The sequence below is a fragment of the Lacerta agilis genome, chromosome 11, assembly GCF_009819535.1.
Source record: "Lacerta agilis isolate rLacAgi1 chromosome 11, rLacAgi1.pri, whole genome shotgun sequence".
Classification (NCBI taxonomy): Eukaryota; Metazoa; Chordata; class Lepidosauria; order Squamata; family Lacertidae; genus Lacerta; species Lacerta agilis.
The window spans coordinates 13,714,198-13,739,162 of NC_046322.1; positions in this window are offsets into that span (position 1 = coordinate 13,714,198).

Genomic DNA, 24,965 nt, shown 5'->3' on the forward strand with positions numbered 1-24,965 from the left:
ATAAACAACTATCTGACTTTTAAAAGACATCTGAAGGCAGCCCTGTATAGGAAAGTTTTTAATGTGTGATGTTTCACTGTGTTTTAATTTATTGGAAATTAACTACCTAACCAACTAACTAACTAACTAACTAACTAACTAACTAACTAACTAACTGAAATACATTGGAACTTCCAAAGGCCCACCTGGAAATTGTCTGCTTAAGATATAATAGGATATTTTATGACTATTCAGTGAATATCTCCAAGTACCTTATGTTGGTATTTGACATCTAATAATGTTTAAAACTGATATGTCATTTTTCACCTTGGCTGTATTTCGTAGCTGACATGCAATAGTATTGGTATTTGACAACATACAGATGTGTTTTTGATAGCTAACTGTTCGTGAGATTTTCTATTTGACACCTGCCCAAATAAAGATCACCAAGAGGTGTCAACATGTACCCCCGTCCCCCAAAAACATCAAAGTCAAATTCTACATTCAGCATTTGAGGTTCAAATTCTATTTTCAACATTTCTTGAAGCTGGACTTTTGTGAGTATGGCATTTTGTAAATTAAGTGGAATGTGTTTGGGAAGGAGGCTGGAGGACCTTAGGACACTCTCAGATCTCTCCCACCTCCCTCCCAAACCCAGCACCTCACTTACCCAGCTTTGGAAAAGCAGTGTGAGGGCTGCCAATGTGTGGGGCGTCAAGTGTTGCTGAGGATCGCGAAGAAGAAGAAGAAGAAGAAGAAGAATAGGGGGGAGGAGGAGGGGGGAGTTTGGATTTGATATCCCACTTTATCACTACCCAAAGGAGTCTCAAAGCAGCTAACATTCTCCTTTCCCTTCCTCCCCCAGAACAAACACTGTGAGGTGAGTGGGGCTGAGAGACTTCAAAGAAGTGTGAGTAGCCCAAGGTCACCCAGCAGCTGCATGTGGAGGAGTGGGGAAGCGGACCCGGTTCACCAGATTACAAGTCCACCTCTCTTAACCACTACACCACACTGGTGTATTAAGAGCATTATGGGCCGTGTTTTGTACCACCCTGTCTTTTTGCAATGGAGCATTTAGGCATGTGGTATGGAACATTTCCAACTTTCCATTTTCAGGCCAGAAATAATGATGGGGCTGCTGTTTGAAGCATTTTCTCCTTCCTAAAAAGAAAACAAAACCCTGTATTCTCAGCTGAATAATCACCTTTGCCCATCCTTTTTTTATTGCTCCTACTGTCCCATGTGCTGCTGCTTCAGTGGTGTTAAATCACACCCAAACACACCTTGACGGCTTTCTGAATTAGCTAACCAGAGATCACATGCTCAACAGGTTGCTCCTGCTGCTGCTAACTAGGCTACACAGCTAATCAGATTTGTATGTGTGGTGTCACTAATGACATCACTGGGGGGCGGGGGGCTGGTTGAATTAGCCAACCAGCAGTTGCACATTTGCCCGGATGGAGAGAAGCCTGCTATGTGGCTCATGAAAACTGGCTCTGTGATGACATCATGGGGGAGGCGGAGCTGGAGTGAGCGAAAGACGAGCAAACTCAGCCAACAGGTGAACCTTTTTGCAAGCAGCAGGGGGGGAAATCAACAAGGGAGGGAGAAAGGAAGAAGCATTTTTCAACACTTTCCAAAATATGTTTTGGGAAAAGGTGAATGGCTTTCATTCAGCACTTTAGCATTGCATAAATTATAATAAAGGGACAAAGTGAAAATAGTGCCTTCTTGGGTGAGCCTCAGTTAATGATACGTATGCTAAGCAGAGTGCAGGGCAATGTTGCTACGGTATTTTCTGAACACCCTTGAAGGTTCAACGGCAAGCTGCAAAGCTGCGAGGCCAAGAGATATATATATATATATATATATTTTTTTTTTTTTTTGCAGTAAGGATAATAATAACAACAGTGTCAAGGACACCATTCTGGATGCTGCCTGGAGAGCTGTTCAGTATAGTCCTATTTACGGCCATTATAAAATGCCTGTGGATAGTTCAACGACCGATTTTCAAGAGTCTTTTTCTGCTGTTTGAAGGATCAGGAAAATCTATCAGCTGCAGAAATTAAGCTATTTTTCTTCGGGGGGAAGAGATGGAGCGGGGAAGCTTCATACATTAGAATGCTGGCTGCAGATTTGAGATGAATGAAAAATTGGCCTGCATATAAATGAGTCCCAGAGATAGATTTTTAAAAGGCTGAATTCTGGCTTGCTTGCAGATGCTGTTTACAGTGGATGGAATTCCAGGCAACCCACAGTTAGATTGTAAAGCCTGCAGGGGGGTTATTCTTACCTCTTTTGTTTCCTCCCCCCCCCCCCACGATCTTTCATTTTAAAAATGATACTTTGGATTAGCAGGATGTGACACACAGCTTATCACCATCACTTCACGTGGAACAGTGCAGCTCTGAACGTGCAAGGCGCTGTACAAAAGCAAAGAGGTGAGAGGTGAGCCGAATGGCCAATAATAGCATAAGGACTTGAAGAACAGTGAGCATAGAATCATAAAACCGTAGAGCTAGAAGGGATCCCAAGGATCATCTAGTCCAACCCCCTGCAATGCAGGAATCTCAGCTAAAGCATCCATGGCAGATGGCCATCCAAACACTGCTTTAAAACCTTCAAGGAAGGAGAGTCCACAACCTCTCAAGGGAGTCCATGCCACATTTGAACAGCTCATATTGTCAGGAATTTCTTCCTGGTGTTTTGTCAGAATCTCTTTTCTTGAAACTTGAATCCATTGGTTTGGGTCCTGCCTTCCAGAGCAGGAGAAAGCAAGCTTGCTCCATCTTCCATGTTCTGTTCCTCATGTGACAGACCTTTAGATATTTGAAGATGGCTATCAGCATCCCCCTTTTGGTCTCTTCTTATCCAGGGTAAACATGGGGAGATCATGACAACCAAAATGGCTGCTGTGCTCTTGCGATTAAAAAAATGGGAATATGGAGTTCTGGATTTTGGCTCCAAAGTGTTGGAGGGTACTCATTCCCTGAAGTGGACCTGGAATCCACAATTCAAAGTGTTGGTGCAGACCTTCAAAGCCCCAAACGGCCTCAGTCCAGTATACTTGAAGGAGCGTCTCCAACTCTGTCGTTAACCTAGACACTGAGATCCACCTCTGAGGACCTCCTGACACTCTCTCATTGCAAGGTTACAGGGAACCAGGAAGAGGGCCTTCTCGGTAGCGGTGCGCTCCCTGTGGAACGCCCTCCCATCAGAAGCCAAGGACTTAAATAACTATACAACATTTAGAATACATCTGAAGGCAGTGCTGTAATGGGAAGTTTTTCATGTGTTTTTTTTTTTTTTTAAAAAAAAGTTTTTATATGTATTGGAAGCTGCCCAGTCAGATGGGTGAGGTATAAAGAATAAAATTATTATTATTATTGTTATGTACTGAGTTGAATAGGATCCAAACTGCAGCAGTCTGATTGGTCCTAGAACAATAGGATTGAGATTGCAGCAGTCTGATTGGTCCGCAGGAGCCACCCAATCCAGCTCCAGGTGGAAGTGAATCCGCACTCCGATTGGCATACAGGAGTATCCCGGAATTAGCCAATCACGTGGGGCCCATTGTGTAAATAGTGTATATAAAGCAAACTTTTTGGGGGAACTGCATTCCTCACTACTATGAGCTGAATAAAGAGCATGAAATTCACACTTGACTCTGAGTATATTTCAATTATTATTATTATTATTATTATTATTATTATTATTATTATTTCAATGCCAGACTTTTGTTGTATCAGGGGCACAAAAATTCAATATGTGAATACAATATATACTTGCACAAATGAGTATCATATAACCACTTTTGACAGGTAGCCCAAGATATTTTAATCATTATTCCATCCTTCCTCCATGGAGGTGAAAGACAGCATCTAAATCCAACCTCCTAACCATTACGCCACACTGACCCTTAGGGTTTTGCCTCTGCAGAGTGTGGGGCAGATTTCCTGTGCGCTTCCCGTCCTGTAGTTCCTTCCTTTCTCTTCTGTGCTGCCCTTTAGAAGCACGCCTGTGGCTCCAAACCTGTTGCCCTTGCGCGAATGTTGACAGGAGGCGGCTGCCAAACCCTTCGCGGCAATAAGGCGTATTTCACATTATGCGTTTATGATCCAATCAAACACACTTTGCGTTCGGCAAATGGGATAGAGGTGGCTGTACGGTTGCTGTAATGTGATACGGTCTGGGATGTGTCACGGGAAGGATTACATTTATCCAGTGGCAACATGTGATACCAAATACGACAGAGGCACGAGGTAACACAAGGAGAAGAGGGCAGCCTCAAGGGAAGAGGGGCGAGTGGCAGGAGGGTGCGAGAGAGAAATCAACCGCAAATTTTTAAAAGGAGGGTGAAAAAAGTTTCAGGATTCAGTGCAATAGGTGATCATGTGAAGTAGTGGTGTGCAAATTCCCCTTCAGTCAAGTCTCTAAAATGCCTAAAAGCTGGATGTGGGGAGCTGAGCCTTGGTCCACATACCTGAAGGAGCGTCTCCACTCCCCTTGTGCAGCCCAGACACTGAGGTCCAGCTCCGAGGGCCTTCTGGTGGTTCCCTCACTGCGAGAAGTGAGGTTACAGGAAACCAGACAGAGGGCCTTCTCGGTGGTGGCGCCCGCCCTGTGGAATGCCCTCCCATCAGATGTCAAGGAAATAAACAATTATCTGACTTTTAGAACACATCTGAAAGCAGCCCTGTTTTAAGGGAGTTGTTAATGCTTGATGTTTTATTCTGTTTTAATATTCTGTTGGGAGCTGCCAAGAGTAGCTGGGGAAACCCAGCCAGATGGGCAGGATATTATTATTATTATTATTATTATTATTATTATTATATTTCCAATTTAATTCCAGGCTTTTTTTTCAGGTCCAGTGGCACCCACAAAAAATGGCATCTCTGGGATCTTTTGATACAGGGCAGTATATGAATCATAATCATAATCGGAACAACAACAACAACATTCAAGAAGAAGAAATGAGAAATGATTAATAGCAACTCTTACTTTAAAGCACATGACTCTCCCCAAAGGATCATGGGAACTGTAGTCTGCCACTCAGAGAACAACAAGTCCCAGCACACTTAACAAACGACAGTCCCAGGATTCTTTGGGGGGAGTTGTCTGCTTTAAATGTGTGGTGCGTGTGCAGACTGGGTCTAAGGAGGAGGTTGACAGCCAGTTGCATCCCTGGAACTGGTTGTAAGGAAGAAGACAGCCAGGTCAGGGTGGGCCGAGGGCAGACTGAGGTTGTGGGAAAGGCAGCGTCACCTAATGGACCAGCCTCCACTGTGCTGGCTTTTGGCCGGGGAAATGAGATGTAAAATATATGGTATTGTGAAGGAAATCTGAAGCTTCTGTTGCCCTCTCTCTCTTTTTTTGCGTTTTCCGTTAAGCCTTCTTTTCATTCGCATAAGAAATTGCTTGCATCTCCTTATCTTGAATTGTTTCCTCCATGTCGTAAGGGGCTCGGAACTATTTTATAAAAGGGAGTATTTTCGAGCTAAGTACCGTGCTTGAGCAATGTGTCTTAATTACTTGCATTTAAAAAGTTGATCAATACACTAAATAAATGGTTCTCCCAGCCGCCTAAATGGGCTCCACTCAGGATTTTTGTTATCAAACTGTGTGCTCTTTCACCGTCCTGTCTCTATAAATGAAAGTCCGTTTTCATTCCCAGTGCCTCCAGTTAAATTTAATTGCATGGGGGAAATATCTATTATTATGTTTTCTTTTAAAAAAATAAGAAACCTCACAAATGATGCCAAATTCCTTCTGTGGATAACCAGTAAAAAGCATCTGCTTAGGAGCTTCTGGGGGAAACCAGAGTCTCTGACATCCGACAGCAACTAGAGATGAGGGGGCAGAAACGTCACTCAGTTTGCATTTAAAGGTGATCTTACCGAAGCAATATGCAAACTGAAACACAACCAACCTTCGGAATTTTGCACTACTCTGAATTTTGCAGTGCAGTTCTTCGGCCAAGTACTGTGGACAAAGTTGCACACACAGTAAGCCAAATGGTGCATATATTATTGAAAGTAACATACCGAATTGCATCACATTAGGGGAAATTGTTTTGCAGAAATTTGTATACTAGGCAAGATTGCAAACAATTTATTTAATCTAAGGGGGGGGGGCGGGATGGAAGCCAGGGGCACTGTTATGCAGTGTCTCTGCTCCTTCCTCCTGGGTCATGTCCAGGAAGTGGTGCGGAGGGTGACTATTGACCCTTGGGTGCTTACTTGTGGGGTACATTATAAATCATCAACATCATCATCATCATCATCATTATAGAATCATAGAGTTGGAAGAGACCACAAGGGCCATCCAGTCCAACCCCCTGCCAAGCAGGAAACACCATCAAAGCATTCCTGACAGATGGCTGTCAAGCCTCTGCTTAAAGACCTCCAAAGAAGGAGACTCCACCACACTCCTTGGCAGCAAATTCCACTGCCGAACAGCTCTCACTGTCAGGAAGTTCTTCCTAATGTTTAGGTGGAATCTTCTTTCTTGTAGTTTGAATCCATTGCCCCGTGTCCGCTTCTCTGGAGCAGCAGAAAACAACCTTTCCCCCACCTCCACATGACATCCTTTTATATATTTGAACATGGCTATCATATCACCCCTTAACCTTCTCTTCTCCAGGCTAAACATACCCAGCTCCCTAAGCCGTTCCTCATAAGGCATTGTTTCCAGGCCTTTGACCATTTTGATTGCCCTCTTCTGGACACGTTCCAGCTTGTCAGTATCCTTCTATTATAACCTTCCATTCATATCCTACTTTTTTCTCCTCCTTGTTTAATCCCCACAATGATCCTCTAAAGTAGGTTAGGCTAAGAGGCAGTGACTGAACCAAGTCCACACACATTGAGCTCTATGGGCAAGTGAGATTTGAACCCTGGTTTAGCGGCGGAGTAAGCCGATCGGCCCGCAGGGGGCAGGGCCAGCCAGGGCAGGATGCTCCATGGGGCCTCCGAAGAGTCTGCCTGCCTCCTCCCGCTCATCCACCCTACAGCTGAGGGGGAGGCAGCAGGCGGATCATTTGGGCAGCGAGGAGCCTGCGGGCACCCAAGCCACCGCGTCACTCCCAGGAGAGACACATGGCTTGGGCGCGCTGCAGGCCCCGTGGTGAGTGCCGCCCGACATTTTGTCACCCCCCCTCAGTGGTGACACCTGGGGCGGCCCGCCCCCCGACTGTCGGGATACATAGAATGTGGTGTAGCCTAGTAAGTCTGCAGGCTTGAGCTTGCTTGCAAAGTAAAAGAAGCTGATGCAATAGACCTGCAAACCTTACTGTGTCAGAGTGACTCAGCAAGAGTGGGCCGACAGATTATTGGCTGTTGTCTTGTATTAAAGGGGGACCTGTTAAGCAGGGTGTGGTGGTGTAGAGTGGAGTCAGAGAGAGTGAGAGTGAAGTTGTCCTACTTGTCTTTGTATGAACTGTCTGTATGTATATAGCTCACAATAAAAGAATACTGCCAGGAAGAACCCGTGGCTTTTGCAATTCTCTGCTACGGCGCCATGGAGCAATCCGCAACAAAGCCCCCTTCCTCTGCCCCTGCCCTGGTGCTAGAGCTCTGATACACTGGCTCTGGTAGACCAGAATGTATATATATATATATATATATATATGAGAAGAAATTCGTCCTAAAACACTGGTGAAATTTCATGATGGTTTTTTTTTTTTTTAATGCAAACTGATGTGGAAAAGAGAGCTGGACCATCAAGAAGGCTGATCACCGAAGAATTGATGCTTTTGAATTATGGTGCTGGAGGAGACTCTTGAGAGTCCCATGGAGTGCAAGAAGATCAAACCTATCCATTCTCAAGGAAATCGGCTCTGAGTGCTCACTAGAAGGACAGATCCTGAAGTTGAGGCTCCAGTACTTTGGCCACCTCATGAGAAGAGAAGACTCCCTGGAAAAGACCCTGATGTTGGAAAAGATGGAGGGCACAAGGAGAAGGGGACGACAGAGAACGAGATGGTTGGACAGTGTTCTCGAAGCTACTAACATGAGTTTGGCCAAACTGCGGGAGGCAGTGAAGGATAAGCGTGCCTGGCGTGCTCTGGTCCATGGGGTCACGAAGAGTCAGACACGACTGAACAACAACAACAACAACGATGTGGAAAACTGAACTCAAGACTGGGGGGAAATGCAAAGCTGGGAGGAAAGCAAAATAAACACACGGGGCCACCTATAGCAGTGACTTCGCTCTCTCAGCAAATTACAAGGCTGAATTTAAAAGGCCAGAGTTCTATAGAGGCAGGTAAGTTGACATCCGAGACTCCCTCTGGTTTCTCCTCCCCCCGCCTCCCGTTGCTGATATATCTGTCAAGAGGAAGGCAACAACAACACAGTAATGTATTTAGCTTTAAATGATCTAATAACGCTGCCCTGCTCGCACTTACTGAGTGTGCGCCTTCCATTTTCCTTTTATGGTGCACGAGGTCTCAATTGATGGGAATGGATGTACCACAATGGGCCCAGGTCGTAAATTTGCTGCTTTATTATTAAATGTGACTGTCCTGCTGGTGTACAGGAAATCTCTGCTGTACATTTTGCTTCTCGCATGGAAAGTATATCTAAGGGGGGTGCTCAGCCATGCGTGCTAGCCGGGGTTCTGCTTTTGCTGGCCGCTGGCAAAAAGTGAGAGTTGAAAGGGTAGGGCAGCATTGGGCAAAAGTGCCGGATTTCCATGGCACAGGTTTAATGGTTGCCAGCATTTCTCAGCATTGCGTGACCAGGCGGTGACAGCCACAGCCCCCAGGGATCACAAGGAAGGAATAAAGACTCTGACAGCGTGTTATGGAATTAAAATTAGGCCATAACTTTATTAAACTTCTGAATGTAGGAAGACCTTGGCTTAGGCCTTGGGTGTGTATCCCTCCCAGCCCCCCAGCCAGGGGGAACTGGGGCTCATAAGGGTAAATGGGATATGGGGGTGCTCTGCGAGACGTAAGTGTAGCAGGCAGCCAAGCCCATAACCCTGCACACAGGGTAGTTCACTGACAACCTTTCAGTGTATGGCCAGTGAGACCCATTATATAACCCCTTTAAGAGGGGACCCTGGAATTGCCACCGCAGGGGGGTGAGTCACCACTTCACACACACACACACACACACACACATTATAGGGAAGAAAAGACTAAAGGTTTCCATCCAAGGCCATAACCACCAAGGTTGTGACGAATTGCTACAAATCAAAGATCATAGCAGTGGCTGCTAAACAGGAAGAAAAAAGTTAATCTGCAAACAAGAAATATTAAACAAAGGGAGGGTGAATCTCCAGGGCCAACTGCCTGGCTATTGTTGGCTCCACCCCCTATTTATAAATGGGGCTGGCCCCACCTCCCAGCAAGAAACTTGATTACTGAGGCTCGGCGTGAACCTCCAAAAATTAACACTGAGAGGCAAGCCAGCCCCTGTTTGCCAGCCAGCAAGCTCCCTGGGAACTGTAGCACCACGCGTGATCCCGCAAAGGGCACCCACAGTGTAAAGCGTGGGTGCTCATTTCAGGGTGGCCCCTTAAAACTATCATAGTTTGGCAAAAGAGATTCCCAAAAAATTGGCTTGCACAAATTAAAGCGGATCAAAGTGCTCTGACACCTTAGCACAGCAAGCCCACTGTAAAAAAAGAAGACTGTTTGCTGTTAGGAAAGTGATGAGGAAAGGTACAAGTTGTGGAAGGAACATGTGACTGATAGGAAGAAGTATAAAAACCTTGCAAGTGAATTGGGATGAATGCTCATTGTCATGTATATGCCCAGCAAACAAATCAAACCAAATGCTTCCTAAAAACCAGACCTAGTCTAGCTTTGCGCAAGCAAATCAAGATGAATGCTCAATAAACAGGTAATCTGGAGGAGCCCTTAAAACACATTCAGAATGTAATTGGGATGGAAAGCCCAAATGCTCAGCTGTTTTGCAAAGCTCCTGATTTCCCCCACCCCCCCACCCCCCACCCCTCGTGTTGTTTTCTTTGGATTTTGTGAAATGTCCAAATTTAAATAGCATTCCCCAAAAGCAGGAGAGCTTTCTTCTTACCTGAGTACCTGAAGTCATGACTATTCAGCCCAACTGAATACCCACCTTCAAAGATCTGCTCGGTCATGAGTCTCACTGAGTAACTCAGACAAATCACTGTTCATGAGGGGCAGAATATGCATTGCTTTAAGCTCAGGGGTTGGTACCCCCTCCTCATTCCCTCTCTGCATCTCCCCCCAATATTTAGCTCAAGCAGATGCATGTTTTGACATCACATTGCTCAGCATTTTCAATGTCACAAGTCACATCCAACAAAGACAGATGGTTCGGTATAAGATTTCAATACTCTGGTTCCTGATTGCATGTGTGCATCTTTCAATAAGCAGAAATCGGTATATAGTAAAAAACTAATAAACAATGATATCTTGCTGTGGAAGATTTTATTTTATTTTATTTTATTTGCTTTACTTCAGCTTTCTATGTGTTTTCCACTTTTGCATTTTATTTTCCACTGCTATTGTTTCCTGCTAGGCTGCGTCTAGGAAACAATTTCAAGGCATTCCTTTGGGACAATAGCTTGGATGCTGAATTTCCACAACTGACGTTATGAAATAAGTGCTGCAAGACCCTCCAGGCTGGCCTTCTTCTTGCTCTGCTTAGAGAGCTCTGTCTACCAATGCAAGACTGGATAAAATTTTGTTCTGCAAATTTTCTCTGTCTCTCTCTGTGCTCATAACATATCCATGCATAAACTGAGCAGCAACAGTTCTTAAATCTCAACCATCCCACAGTAGTAGAATTGGAAAAATGTTGCATGCATCCTAGTGTGCCCCTGTTCAGTGTTCCAGCCAGCCATGCCCTTTTTTATGTTACTCCATTGAAGTCCACGTCCCCTCTGATTTTCCGTTACTCAGCAGTTCATGGCCACTTAGTCGTCATTGAAATGCAGACGTTTTCTGCTTCTGCAAACCTCCAGGTTCCCTTGATCATCCTGGAGAATTTCATTGCCTTCTCATAAATAAAATAAAAGCAGATTTGTTATTGCCTCCATCTTATCCTCTCCTCCTCTTGTGCTCTCCTTAAAAATAAACCAGCCCTCACCCAGAGCTAAGATGGAGGCAATAACATATCTGTTCTGTTCTGGGGTTTTCCCCCAATCCTACAGAGCAGATTTGTACACAGGAAGGGGAGAGGGGTGAAATCCTGTTGCACTAGCGCAAGGATTTCATGGACTATCGCCCAAAGATATTTTTTCAACAGTGTCAAAAATATTCTTGGGAAACAGTGAGTTTGGCCCTTGTTTCCTGCTATCATAGTTGCAAAGGAATAATAATAATAATAACAATAATAACAACAATAATATAAAAATATTCAAGATTCAATTCAAGACATGAATAAAAGGACCCAGCCGCATAATTTTAAAGCTCCTGATTTTTGTTCAGCCATGGATTGGCACCCCTGCATAAGATGAGAGAGTTGATAACAGACTGCAGCATCTTAGACTACCCAAAGCTATCTGCTGTCTGTGCAATGACAAGAGATTTGTGCTGTCTGTGCAGCAAAGGAAGAAGAGAATTGCTTGAAAGTTTTCCTTTGTAGCTGAGATAGCAGCATGCGCTCCCACATAGAACAAGGGAACAGAGTGTCTTATATCTCTTTTGTGCTGTGTGGGCTCAGCTAGCTGTGCTGCAGCAAGAAAAAGGTTGCTTGTCTCAGATTCTTAACTCTTTCTTGGGCTTTGCAGTTGCATCCTGGAGGATGCAGCCTTGTCGCTTTCTATGGGCCTCGATCAGTTCCAAGGATCGGCCTCTCGTAATAAACTTATAGTAGATGCTGTTCTGTTGTACAAAACAAGTTGATGAACATCTGTCTTAAGGCTGCTGGACATTTTTTTTTTTAATAGCTTGGTGATCAAATTTGCTTGCATAATGTTCCTGAGACTTGGCTCACCTTCTCAAAAGTAGATGCTTTCTTCTCACAAAGAAATGGACCTCGATCGAGAACTGTGGTGGGATGCCCATTGCTCAGTAGCAGAGCACCTGGCTTGCATGAACAAGGTCACCAGGTTCAATCCCCGGAATCTCCAGGTATGGCTTGGAATATCCCCTTCCTAAAACCCTGGTGAGCTACTGGTGGTCAGAGTAGGCAGTACTGAGTGAGATGGAGTGATAGCCTGACTCAGTATAAGGCAGCTTCCTCTGTTCCTATGATGCTTCCAAGGGAACAGGCTGAAGCAAGCACACCCCAGCAGCAATTCCACATGCACACTGCCCAGCTGGTGGCTGGCCTGATTGGGAGGGTGGGGAGCAAGTCGGGCATCCCAGGGCTTGATACCTTCCCAGCAAGTTGCCTTTGGATGCTCAGGAGCATGGGCACAGTGTGATAGCCACCTGCCACCTGTTGGATGAAAAAGGTCAAGGTAAAGGTAAAAGTAAAGGGACCCCTGTCCATTAGGTCCAGTTGTGTCCGACTCTGGGGTTGCGGCGATCATCTTGTGTTACTGGCCGAGGGAGCCGGCGTACAGCTCTTGTGCATGGGTCCTGCTTGCAGGTTCCTACAGGCACCCAGGTGACCTGAGTGAGTTTTCCTTCCCGCTGGAGCGGGTACCTATTTATCTACTTGCACTTTGACATGCTTTCGAACTGCTAGTTGGCAGGAGCTGGGACCAAGCAACGGGAGTGTAACGGACCAACCCTGTGCCTGGGTGTGAGCAGGTGCCCAGCACTTGAAGAGTTAACACCCACTCAGATGACTGGCAGCACAATCGCAGAGGCGGGTCTTTTCTACCTTTTAAAAGGGAGAGAATGGCAGTGGGCGGTTGTTGTGGGTCAGGGTGAGAGGGAGAGCGGGTTGGAGGTTAGGCTTAGGTTAGGAAAGGAAAGCTTTTATCCTGTTTCATGTTGTAACCCAAGCTTATGTACCTAATAGATAAAACATTGTAACCACATTCTACCTTAACATCCATGATATTTAAGTTACCTCAAAACATATTTGTTTTTCAACGTTCGTGGACTTTGGCAGTGCGTCAGTACCTCTAGAGGTGTGGTTGAGGGGAAAAGCACTAGAGGTTCCTGAGGAAAAGGGGACGGGTGGCTTATTTTCCTAACACACAGAGGGCTGGGCAGGGAAGCCAAAGGTGCACGCAGTTGCCAGAAGGAAAGGCAAGCTGCAGCAGTTTGGGAACCCAGGGCGGAGATCCCAAGGTGGCAGGAGTTTCATTTTAAGAACGTGGAGCACTGAGGTACCCCGAGGACATCTCTCATAACATCATTTTAGTCGTCGGTGAAACCTAGGGAGAGACACAGTCAGGGGAAACCTTTTACAGTTGTGAGGGCTCTTGGTGGGGAAACGAAGGGTCCCTCACAGGGAGCTCACCCGTTGTGGGGATTCGAACTGCCGACCTTCTGATCAGTGAGCCCAAGGCTCTGTGGTTTAACACACAGCACCACCCACTTCACCTGCCACCTGTTGGACGAAAAAGGTCAAGGTACACTGCCTCTAATTGTGGAAGCCTCATTCATCTGGCAGTGTCAGGTCTAACTTTCAATGGATATTGGCAGGTACAATTTCTATGGGTGTCTAAAAACTCATTGAACAGTCATTGGTGTAGTGTTAACATACATCATCTGATGATGCCTTGAGCAAAGAAATGCTTCCCTTTGTCCGTTCCTTTGAAATTTAGGAAAGGTGAGGAGTAGGGAATGAACATGGCTCTTCAGGTCCCTCTGTGTGGCCCTCAGAACACCCACAGGCCACACCCTCTCTCATTCCCACCTCAAGAACACCTATTGATTACCTTGATGAGTGTGTGTGTTCTTATCAGCAGGCTCAAAACTTGGAAACATTATCTCCCCCTCCTAGCTTCCCCCCCCTTCCACTTCCTCTTAGTAGGAATTCACTTTTCCTAACCAGGTTTATTAACCAGCCCACAGCGAGGTTTTCTCCAGCAATGCAGCCAGTGCCGCAAATTGACATATTGAAACCATTAGGTCCAGAAAATTAACATCACTTTGCTAACTGTCTATAGCACGCTGGTCACATGCATTACCTTCTTTAACCCGTGCACTTTCTCCTGATCACTGAAGCTTTCCATGTAACGCAGCTCAATTGTGTGTTTGTCTTGTTGCCCAACCAATTTACCTGTCTCGCTCCTCTCCTGGGACCGGATAATGTCAGCTCATTAAGGCAGGAGGCTGTGACTATAGATGGGAAAGTTTAATTCTATGCCGGCAAATTGCGTTGCAAGGTTCTACTGGGAGAGTTAAGGATTCCGCCGCCTTAGAAAAGCTACGCACTGTTCTCCAGACCTGTATATGCGTGTTGACATGTGGTCAGAGAAGTCTGGAAGAGGTATGTACTGAATGCCACAGACCTACATGCCTGATGCAGCAGAAGGTGGCCAATAGGCCCAGGATTGTACTAGTAAAATCCACGTCAAATTTCTGTCCTATGGAATTTTCACCATCAGAACTCCTTAAGTTAGATCTGGCCGTAACAAAAGACTTATTAACGGGTTTGGGGGGGGGGTCTGTTCGCCGATGAATATTGGCATCACTCCTATTTATCAGGTTCCATCTTACCTAACCTCCCTTTCTGTGGCGTCACACAGATTTGCCTTCATTAAAGCGAGATTTAATGTTTTCCATCAAATGTGCTGAGACCAGATTTACTAAGGGTCAGGTCTCTGTTTTGTGTGTTTTGTGACAATAAGTCAACTGAATCCCTCCAGCATATAATGTTCAGTTGCCCCATGTACAGATCAGCTCGGACTAGTATATTAAACCCGATAATCCAGAAACTAGCCTATAAATCAGCCGAGTCACATCTTGCATACATGCTGCAAGATACGGACCCCCATAGAACCCTACAGGTTACAAGTTTTTTAACTGCAGTCCTCTCGCATAAGAGATGTTCTGGAATGCTGTTTGATTATTGAAAGTTTTATTGCTATTTTATTCAAAAACATGATCCCCTTGTTTTGTGTTTTGTAATGATTATAATTTGATAATGAAATTATCACCTTGTAATGGTATTATCTTTGCCGTTATGTTATGGTTTAGTTTTGTACCGTTTTGTTTTGTTTTACACATGGGCAAAAAGCCGAAATAAAATCTATCTATCTAGGCCCAGGATTGTTACCTTTGAAACTGCTATTCCTAGGTCTGGCACTGTGGCTTGTTCTCCCTATGTCAGCAGTGTGCATGCCTCCCAGTGTATAATAATTTCCTTGTTTCCTAGGATATGGGAGACTTCCTGGAGAGTGCTGTTTTTAATATGCCTTTTGCAGAGCTTTAAGATGATGGAGGAGACTAGCAACTCTGACAACAGTGTCGGCATCTTTGCAGGGACAGAAAGCCAAGGGCTGTGCTCTGTCTTGTCTACTTGTGTGAGTTCAGTGGAAGAGGCAGACAAGGTAGCTACCTGTAGACACCTAAGGAGGATCTCAACAGGCCTTGGGATTCCAGCATGATATTGCTGGGGCATGCTGCTGGTGGCCAGAAGGCTTCTGCAAGGGTTGCGGTCTGCATAGTGTGGATCAAGCCCTCACCTCAATAGAGACCACCGTGGGGTGAACCAGGCACTGCAGGACTTACCAAAGAATAAGCCAAGACTAGAAGTCAAAGGTGAAGACAGGAGCAAGGAACTAGCTGCAAGCCAGACACCAGGACCAAATAATAGAGCTGTGATGGAGAATCTCTAGCCCACAGGCCTAAATACATCTGCACAAACATGACAGGCTGTTTGGGGTGAGCCACATCTCCTTTCCTGTACCTGCAGGGAAGTTCAAAATAGGAACTCAAGCTGTGGCTGCAAAGGAAGAATGTGGACAAAAGAAACTCACACGAAAAAGGCAACAAATGCAGGACAGGGTTGCAAAAGAAAAACCTCTTTATTTACAACTGCAGCCTGAGGTGCATAACCCTGACATCAAGTGCTGCCAAGTGATTGGCAGGTGGGCAGCCCCGCCTAAATGCCAAAGTGGCCTGCCCACATTTGGATCTGGCCCTTCGGATGAATTCACTTCCCCACTCTTGGAATACAGGAAAATGGCGGAGCTCAGGAAGCCCTTGTTCCTCGAGGAAAGCTCAGCTGAGAACAGGAAGACTTTTATGCAGATCTTGACCAGCAAATGCTTCCTCACCCTCTGCCGCCCCATTCTCAGGTCGTGAGCTGGGGAGGCACTTTCTGCTCACAGAGGGGCAGACTGAAGAAGGTGCGATTTCTGTGGGACAGTTTAGCAAGGCATTAATCAGTTGTAAAGGCTTCTCTCCTTTTTGCTGGTCTGGGAAAGTGGTTGCAGTGACTTTGGCCCCACAGGACTTTTGCATCAGGATGCATCCTCCATCCAGGTGCACTGTGAGGGGAAACCTGGACGCCCTCACTGCCATACAGGCAGGGGCAGAGGAACGGGGGTGCTGTGGGGGGTGGGCCGCCCCATGTGTCACCACTGAGGGGGTTGACAAAATGCCGGGTGGTACTCTCCTGAGAGTGATGCAGTGGCTTGGGTGCCCTCAGGCTCTGTGCTGCCCCAAACAGTCTGCCTGCCGCCTCCCCCTCAGCTGTAGGGCGGCTGAGTTGGAGAAGGCAGGCAGACACCTCAGAGGCCCCATGGAGCATCCTGCCCCAACTTGCCCCTGCCCACTGGTGGCTGGCCCCGCCCCATGGACGGTCGGCCCCACCCCTGGGCACAGGGCACACCTGCCGCCCAAGGTGCCCAATCGGTTTGCTCCGCCACTGCATACAGGAGTAGGGGCAGCCATGTTTCCTCCCCACAATGCACCTGTAGTGACATTGCACCTTCCCTTCAGATGCAAGAGTGACCCCAGAGCAGGAACGATCAATCACTTTCTCACAGCAGTTAAAGCTGGGTAGTATTTTCATTTTTTTAAAAAAGGGTTTAAGAAAACTCACAATCTATATCCCACTTTTTTTCACTAGGGAGCTCAGGTTGGCACACCTGTTTCTCCCTGCATCCTTATTTAATCCCCACAACAACCCTGTGAGGTAGGTTAGACTGAGAGACAGTGACTTTCCCCAAGTTGCCCAGTGGGCTTCATGGCCAAGTAGGGATTTGAACCCTGGTCTTCCAGATCCTAGTTCAAAAACTCTAACCACTGCACCATGCTGGCTGTAGGGCCATGTGGGGAACTTGTTCTCTAGTTTGAGAAGAGGCCAAAATCTGCTAAATACTGATAGGGTGTCACTCACAAATTTCATAGAATCATAGAGTTGGAAGAGACCACAAGGGCCATCCAGTCCAACCCCCTGCCAAGCAGGAAACACCATCAAAGCATTCCTGACAGATGGCTGTCAAGCCTCCGTTTAAAGACCTCCACAGAAGGAGACTCCACCACACTCCTTGGTAGCCAATTCCACTGTCAAACAGCTCTTACTGTCAGGAAGTTCTTCCTAATGTTTAGGTGGAATCTTCTTTCTTGTAGTTTGAATCCATTGCCCCGTGTCCGCTTCTCTGGAACAGCAGAAAACTACCTTTCTCCCACCTCCATATGACATCCTTTGATATATTTGAACATGGCTATCATATCACCCCTTAACCTTCTCTTCTCCAGGCTAAACATACCCAGCTCCCTAAGCCGTTCCTCATAAGGCATCGTTTCCAGGCCTTTGACCATTTTGGTTGCCCTCCTCTGGACACGTTCCAGCTTGTCAGTATCCTTCTTGAACTGTGGTGCCCAGAACTGGACACAGTATTCCAGGTGAGGTCTGACCAGAGCGGAATACAGTGGTACTATTACTTCCCTTGATCTAGATGCTATACTCCTATTGATGCAGCCCAGAATTGCATTGGCTTTTTTAGCTGCTGCATCACACTGTCAGTTTATGGTCTACCAAGACTCCTAGATCCTTTTCACATGTACTGCTCTCAAGCCAGGTGTCACCCATGTATTTGTGCCTTTCATTTTTTTTTGCCCAAATATCATTGAAAAGCAGAAAACAAGGGGTCGGGGGAGAAGTGTGGCGGGGGGTTCTAGGTGGGAGAAAGGGATTTACTAGAGACATGTGCGAGAAATAAGGATTGTCCCTGGATAATATGGTGACATTTGGAGTCTACGTTGAAGCTCTTCTTTGCCTGCTCTGTTGTGATAACAATTGCAGGCCTTGCATTACTTTCTAACACGTCGGTTTCCCTTCTAAAAAGAAACCAACAAAGACTGCAACACTCTGCGCACTAACCTGGGAACAAGTCCAATTGAACACAGTGGGGATTATTTCCAAGTAAACATGCATAGGACCCCGCTGTCGAGAATGTTTAATTACACAATTGATCAGGTTGTGCCTGTTATAGAATAGCTGCAACTCAAAACACATTTACAGCATTTACTGTTCGGATAAGTGCTTATTAGGAAGAGGAGGGTGGCTGGGGAAGTAATAGACATGTCTGCACACAGTGGGGGTGGTTTTTTGTTTTGTTTTGTTTTGTTTTTGTTTTAATCCCATCCAAAAGGCAAAATAAGGACAGTGTTAATCAAGGCTATGCACCAGGAATGGAGATGGTCCTGGGTCAACAAGGACCTGTATATTGCTGAAGGGATGAGAAGAGCAGTTCAGGCGACCGCTTGTGCATGGCCAAAAGAAGGACAAAAGGCGCAGAACGCATAAAATGTGCAAGTACAAAGTTATATGTGTAGATGCAAAATTTGAATTACTATGGTTTAACTAGAAATCCAGCACTTCATGGGGAAGACTACCTTTAAATGGTTTGATTGATTTGACCAATTTCTCAGACTTGTACAGTGGTACCTTGGTTCTCAAACGCCTCGGCACTCAAACAACTTGGAACCCAAACACTGCAAGCCCAGAAGTAAGTGCTCTGGTTTGCGAACTTTTTTCGGAAGCCAAACGCACCCCGTTTTGAGTGCCACACTTCCGTTTTGAGTGTGACTCTTCCAATTTGAGTGCCACAATTCAGTGTTACACTGAGGTCTGTCTGTTTTTGCTTTATTTTGCATTTTTTCCAGCTTTTTTGTTTTGTTTGTGACCGTGTGGAACCCAGTTCAGCTACTGATTGATTGATTGATTGGTTGGTTGATTGGTTGGTTGTGTGACTACAGTACATTGTTTATTGTTTCATTTTATGGATCAATGATCTTGTTAGATAGCAAAATTCATGTTAAATTTCTATTTAGGGGTTGTTTTCAAAAGTCTGGAACGGATTAATCCATTTTGCAATACTTTCTAGGGAAAGCACGCCTTGGTTTCGGAACGCTTTGGTTTTGGAACGGACTTCCGGAACGGAGTAAGTTTGAGAACCAAGGTGCCACTGTATATCCTTTGTGCTAATCCCCTCCCCCAGTGTATATAATACAATAACGCATAATAAGCAATGCACATTATCAGCACAACCACCATTGTAAAACACACACACACACACACACCACACACACAAGCCCAGACTGAGTAACCGTAACACCAATATCATTAAAGCTGGCCATCTGCTTTAATGATAATGTTTTAACCTGGTGCTTAAGTGATAGTAAAATGGTGTCAAGTGTGCCCTAGGGAGAGCGTTCCAAAGGTACGACAAAGGTATGATCACCAGCCTTGTTGCTTCTTCTGGAGGTGTGGCACAGAGGTGAGGCTCGGGTTGTGAACGCAGGGCTCTGGCGTTCACATGAAAAGAGGCGTTTCTTTAGGTAGTGGGGTCCCGAGCCATACAGAGTTTTCAAGGTCGATGGCAGCCCAGAGACACTAATGGGCAGCCAGTGTAGATGGAGCAAACTGGTATATCTGTCCCACACTTTCCCGTCTTTTCTAAAAGTCTGACTGCCACCTTCTGTACTCACTGAACTTCCCAAACTGCTAAGGCAGCCCCATGTCTGCAGCACATTGCAGCAACCCAGCCTAGAGGTGGCCAGAACTGAAGCAACTGAAGCAAACCTTTCTGCCTGCTCAGGTGCGGACAATTGCTGGCCAGTTCAGGGTTCCTGGTTTTGTTTCTTGGACCAAACAGCCCTTTGAGTGGCTGACTGTCCCTCTGTAACATGACTTCCCCCAATCAATCCCATGACTTCCCCCAATCAATCCTAGGAAAGAGTTTCTCCAGGCATTTGGAATTATAGTTTTGTGGTGGGCAAACTACAGTTCCCAAGGATTCCTCGCTGTGGGGGGGGAGCCAGGCACTTCACATGTGTACTTAATGGGTGTGACCCTAGTTGAACGTTCTGCATACGAAGCACCTGGCCTTCCCCCAAATAAACATGGGGGCTGTAGTTTCTTTGAGTGCTGGGAACTGTAGTTCAGTGAGGTGTAAGCTTCTGTTTCCCAGGATTCTTTGGAGGGGTGGCATGTGCTTTGAATGCATGGCATGGATGTGACCCTAGTTGCAAGTTCTCCCAAGAGGATGGCATTTCTCTGCCTGGTGGAGATGTGAGCCTCGATCTTTTCCTTCATTTGTCTTCCCTCCGCCTCTCCCTCTCCCTCTCCCTCTCCCTCCCTCCCACCCACCCACCCACTCATGACTTTGTTCTCTGTCAAAAGGCGCAGTGTCGAGGAGAAACTGCTGCTCTTTTGTGCCAGAGATTTGAATTTGACCCCCTCCAACCTTAAAAAAAAAAATCGATATTCCCAGGGAGAGCAGTGGGCACTGCTTTCCAAGTCCTGCTCTCAGCAGAGCAGTCCTTTTAGAGATGTTATCTGACTCGGAGACTTCTGAATACTTGAGCGAGGTTGGGGTGGTGCTGTGCTGCTGCTGCTGCTGCCTCTGCTGGTTTTATTATTATTTTTTAATATCTACCCCTTTCCATTTTCTTTAACAAAACGCTCTCAGCGTTTAATGTCACTGTTATCTTTAGCTGCTTCTGAGAGCCACCGCAGGTTAAAATAAATAGATCCAGTTCGAGAATACATAAAATAAATACACTTGCAGAGAGAGAGAGAGAGAGAGAGAGAGAGAGAGAGAGAGAGGTGGAAGAGGGTTGGGGGAAAGCGGACACAGGCCGCATTTACATTGAGGGAAGCAGTGGCGTGTGACAGAGGTCATCAGCAGATGCTGCGGACCCTCAGTCGGAATGAAAAATATATGAAGCAGAGCCAGCGTATTGCTTGGGGGTAGGAAGAGGAGGAAGAGGAGGAGGAAAGGGGGAAAAAGGAGGAGCAGGAGATGGAAGTCTGGGTTGGGCCTCCCCCCCCTGCCCCCCGGTGAGATTGGGCTGTTTGCTCCGGGCTTCAGAGCTGCTTTCAAAGGAGATCTTACGGTGAGCCTTAACCCTGTACAGTTGCGAGTATCTGTCTTAAGGAACACAGGAACCTGAAGCATGTTGCATCATCATTTGAAGCGCTATGATGCCACTTAAAAATGGTCAAAGCACACCCCCCTCCCAAGAATTTGGGAGCTGCCGTTCGCGAAGGGCGCTGAGAGGAGGACAGGGTTGCAATTCCAGAGCTCCAGATTGTTAAACCACCCTGGGAAATGTACTCCGGGAAAGAATAGGGGGTCTCCTAAAATTCTCGGCACCCTTAAAAAGCTATAGTTCCAGAATTCCAAGAAGTTTAAAGTGGATCATGTGCTTCAAATTATCGTGCGAATGTGGCCTCCAGACCACTGGCCATGTATCTCAGCATTGCATACACCGGAGGGGGGTGCTGAATTACAGACCCCCCAAGTGTCCCTATTTTCCAGGGGATAGGCCCAGATTTACAGAAGCCGTCGTCCAGTTTCTGATTTGATCCCAGAATGTCCCGTAGGACTCCCCTATTTTCATTGGACGGAATGGAGTATGCGACCCCGAACCAAGCAGATAAGTCACTATACAACCTTTAGAAGACATCTGAAGGCAGAGCTGTATAGGGATTATTTATTTTTGTTTAGTGTTTTATATGTTTTTATATAGTTGGAAGCTGCCCAGAGTGGCTGGAGCAACCTGGTCAGATGGGCGGGGTATAAATGATAGCATTATTATTATTATTATTATTGAATAGGAGAAATGTTGGAGGGTATGGAGTGCTCTTCATGCCCCTCTGCCTGGTCCTCAGGACTCTCTCCAGGCCATGCCCACTCTTCTGAGGCCACACACACACACACACACACACACACTGGTCGTGCTTCCAACACCAGAATGTTCTTTCCTGGCTGGGTGGAGGAGAAAGAAGGGTGTTTGTGTGTAGAAACTATCTAGCCCCAGTCCAAAGAGCTCCGGTCTTTTTTACCTCTGGCCTCACTCAGCATTGGCATGCGGCCCCTGGAAGGCTGATCATAACGGAATGTGGCCCTCAGTTTGAAAACTTCCCCCACTTTCCAGTTTCTGGATTCATCCTGGAAACCTTTTTCCATTGCAGAGTAAGTGCTGCAACAATGTCCTTCACTCACATTCTCAAATGTTGTGCACAATCTTCAAAGACTGCAATGTGAGTTTCACTTCATGCTCCTCCATACAGAAATAAATAAATCCTTCATGCATGCGAAAAGCAAACTTGTCAGGGCAAAGGGTTTTAGCATAGCCTTTACACACACACCTTCTCTCAACCTGCTGGCTTTCTATAAGCAGGGACCGATGAGCATTCCCTCCATTAGCTACAATCTGCAATCTAAAGGATGTGGTACAGTCTGGAGCTAGGCTTGCCACTTCACCCGCTGCTGTTTGCAAGGACTCAAAGCTTCAATTTTTAATGTGTGGTTTTTCCACCGTTCAGGACAAGATCCATAACTATTTAGGGATTCTCGAAGGCCTGTCATGCTGGTCTGCTGAGCATTTGGTGGTCAGGTGCAGCTGCAGGCTTCAAAGTGATCCTTTTTTGCAGAAAAGAAAGAAGAGAGAAAAAGACAAACAAACAAACAGAGACTCCTAAATAGGTTGTCTAGAGGAGAATCTCCAGGGCAGGCAATATCGGGTGGGATTTTCATCCCGTCCTGGAGACGACAGTAATATGTAATAAGGCTTCCCTCCCACATTCACATTCACAATCATAGATTAAAAAACAAATAAACAAGATCCTTCCGAATCTTTTGACTTCCCTCCACCCTCCATGGGTTCTTTGTTTGCCCTTTTCTACTTGAAAGATACTCGGAGTCGAGTGTGAATTTCATGCTCTTTATTCAGCTCATAGTAGTGAGGAATGCAGTTCCCCCAAAATGTTTGCTTTATATACACTATTTACACAATGGGCCCCACGTGATTGGCTAATTCCGGGATACTCCTGTATGCCAATCGGAATGCGGATTCACTTCCACCTGGAGCTGGATTGGGTGGCTCCTGCAGACCAATCGACTGCTGCAATCTCAATCCTATTGTTCTGGGACCAGTCAGACTGCTGCAATCTCAATCCTATTGTTCTGGGACCAGTCAGACTGCTGCAATCTCAATCCTATTGTTCTAGGACCAATCAGCCTGCTGCAGTTTGGATCCTATTCAACTCAGTACATAACACTACTGCATTTTGTCCAAAGTCTTTGTTACCTTGCAAGAGTTATTTCAAACCTGCTAAAGAGTTCAAGTGTTTACAGTGGTCTTTCAAATATAATATAAATTTCTCCCAATCTTTATTAAAGTTTTGATCTTCCTGATTTCTGATTTCCACGGCCATTTTTGCCATTTCTGCATAGTCCAGCAATTTGTTCTGCCGTTCCACTCTGGTAGGGGACCTTGTTGTCTTTCCAGCTCTGGACTACCAGCATCCTAGTGGCTGTCGTTGCGTAGCTGTACTCAACTACTTAACCGGACAGATGTGTAAAGCACCCTGGGATCTTTTTGGATCAATGGTGGTTAAAAATAGCAATTCTTCCTCTGTAAATAATTCCTTCCTCTGTAAATCTCCTCCTCCTCCTCCTCCTCCTCCTCCTCCTCCAATGTTAGCCAGAGTAGACCCATTGCATTCCCTGGACATGACTAGCTGAAGAAGAAGAAGAGGAGGAGGAGGAGGAGGAGGAGGAGGAGGAGGAGGAGTTTGGATTTGATATCCGGCTTTATCACTACCCAAAGGAGTCTCAAAACGGCTAACATTCTCCTTTACCTTCCTCCCCCACAACAACACTCTGTGAGGTGAGTGGGGCTGAGAGACTTCAGAGAAGTGTGACTAACCCAAAGTCACCCAGCAGCTGCATGTGGAGGAGCGGAGACGCGAACCCTTTTCACCAGATTATGAGTCTACCGCTCTTAACCACTACACCACACTGGCTTAAATCCATTTGAAGGGGGTTGGGCTAGATAACCCTCAACGTCCTTTCCATCTCTATAATTATGTGGTTTTGTTATTCATTCCCAAGGGACTGCCCTGAGTAGAACATGGTTGGCAGCCGTCCTCAGAGACCACCAGCCCCCTGCAGCCTGAGGACAGCACGCTAACAAGAAATGCTTAGGTGCAAGTCTGTGGTGATGTCAGGGGGCCCAGCCCCCTTCCCTGTAGTTCTGAGGAAGCATCTATTCATAATGACTCCAGCCAACAAGATTAATCATTATAAGTACTTTCCCCATTTGTAATGCTTTTAGGTCCTGAAAGTTGCTAGGAGTCCAAGGACAAAGGTTACTCGGAGGTTAAAAGATAAAGTACAAAGATGTGTTTACCATCCCACAGGGTTTTGGTGACAAAGCGGAGGGCCGAATAGGAATGAGTCAGATAAGACTAATAAAAGTATTAATGAAACCTAAGGGAATGCGGACATTTAATTTGTGTTTGAGCATGTGTTTCTTTTAAAGAAAAAAAAATGAACCCATTTGACTTGATTTGTTGTCACGCTTGCAGGAGAGAAAGGTGGGGGGGGGGGCGTTGTTCCTTTGGCTCGGTCGTTCATATTCCAGGTCGGAATGATTTAAGTATGATCAAACAGCCTTTGAGGGGGCTGGAAGCCTCTGCAATGGATAGTGAAATTCAGTTGAGGTCTATTTTCTGTCTTTCAGCAGTAAGGATATATCTTGAGAGATGGAGGGATCCACATTTTGTGTTGATGGTGATAACTACATTGGTAGAGCTCGAGTAATCCTCACAACAGCCCGGCAAGGCAGATCAGTATTACGTCCCCCTCCAGGGAATCCAAGAACTCCTGGTTAG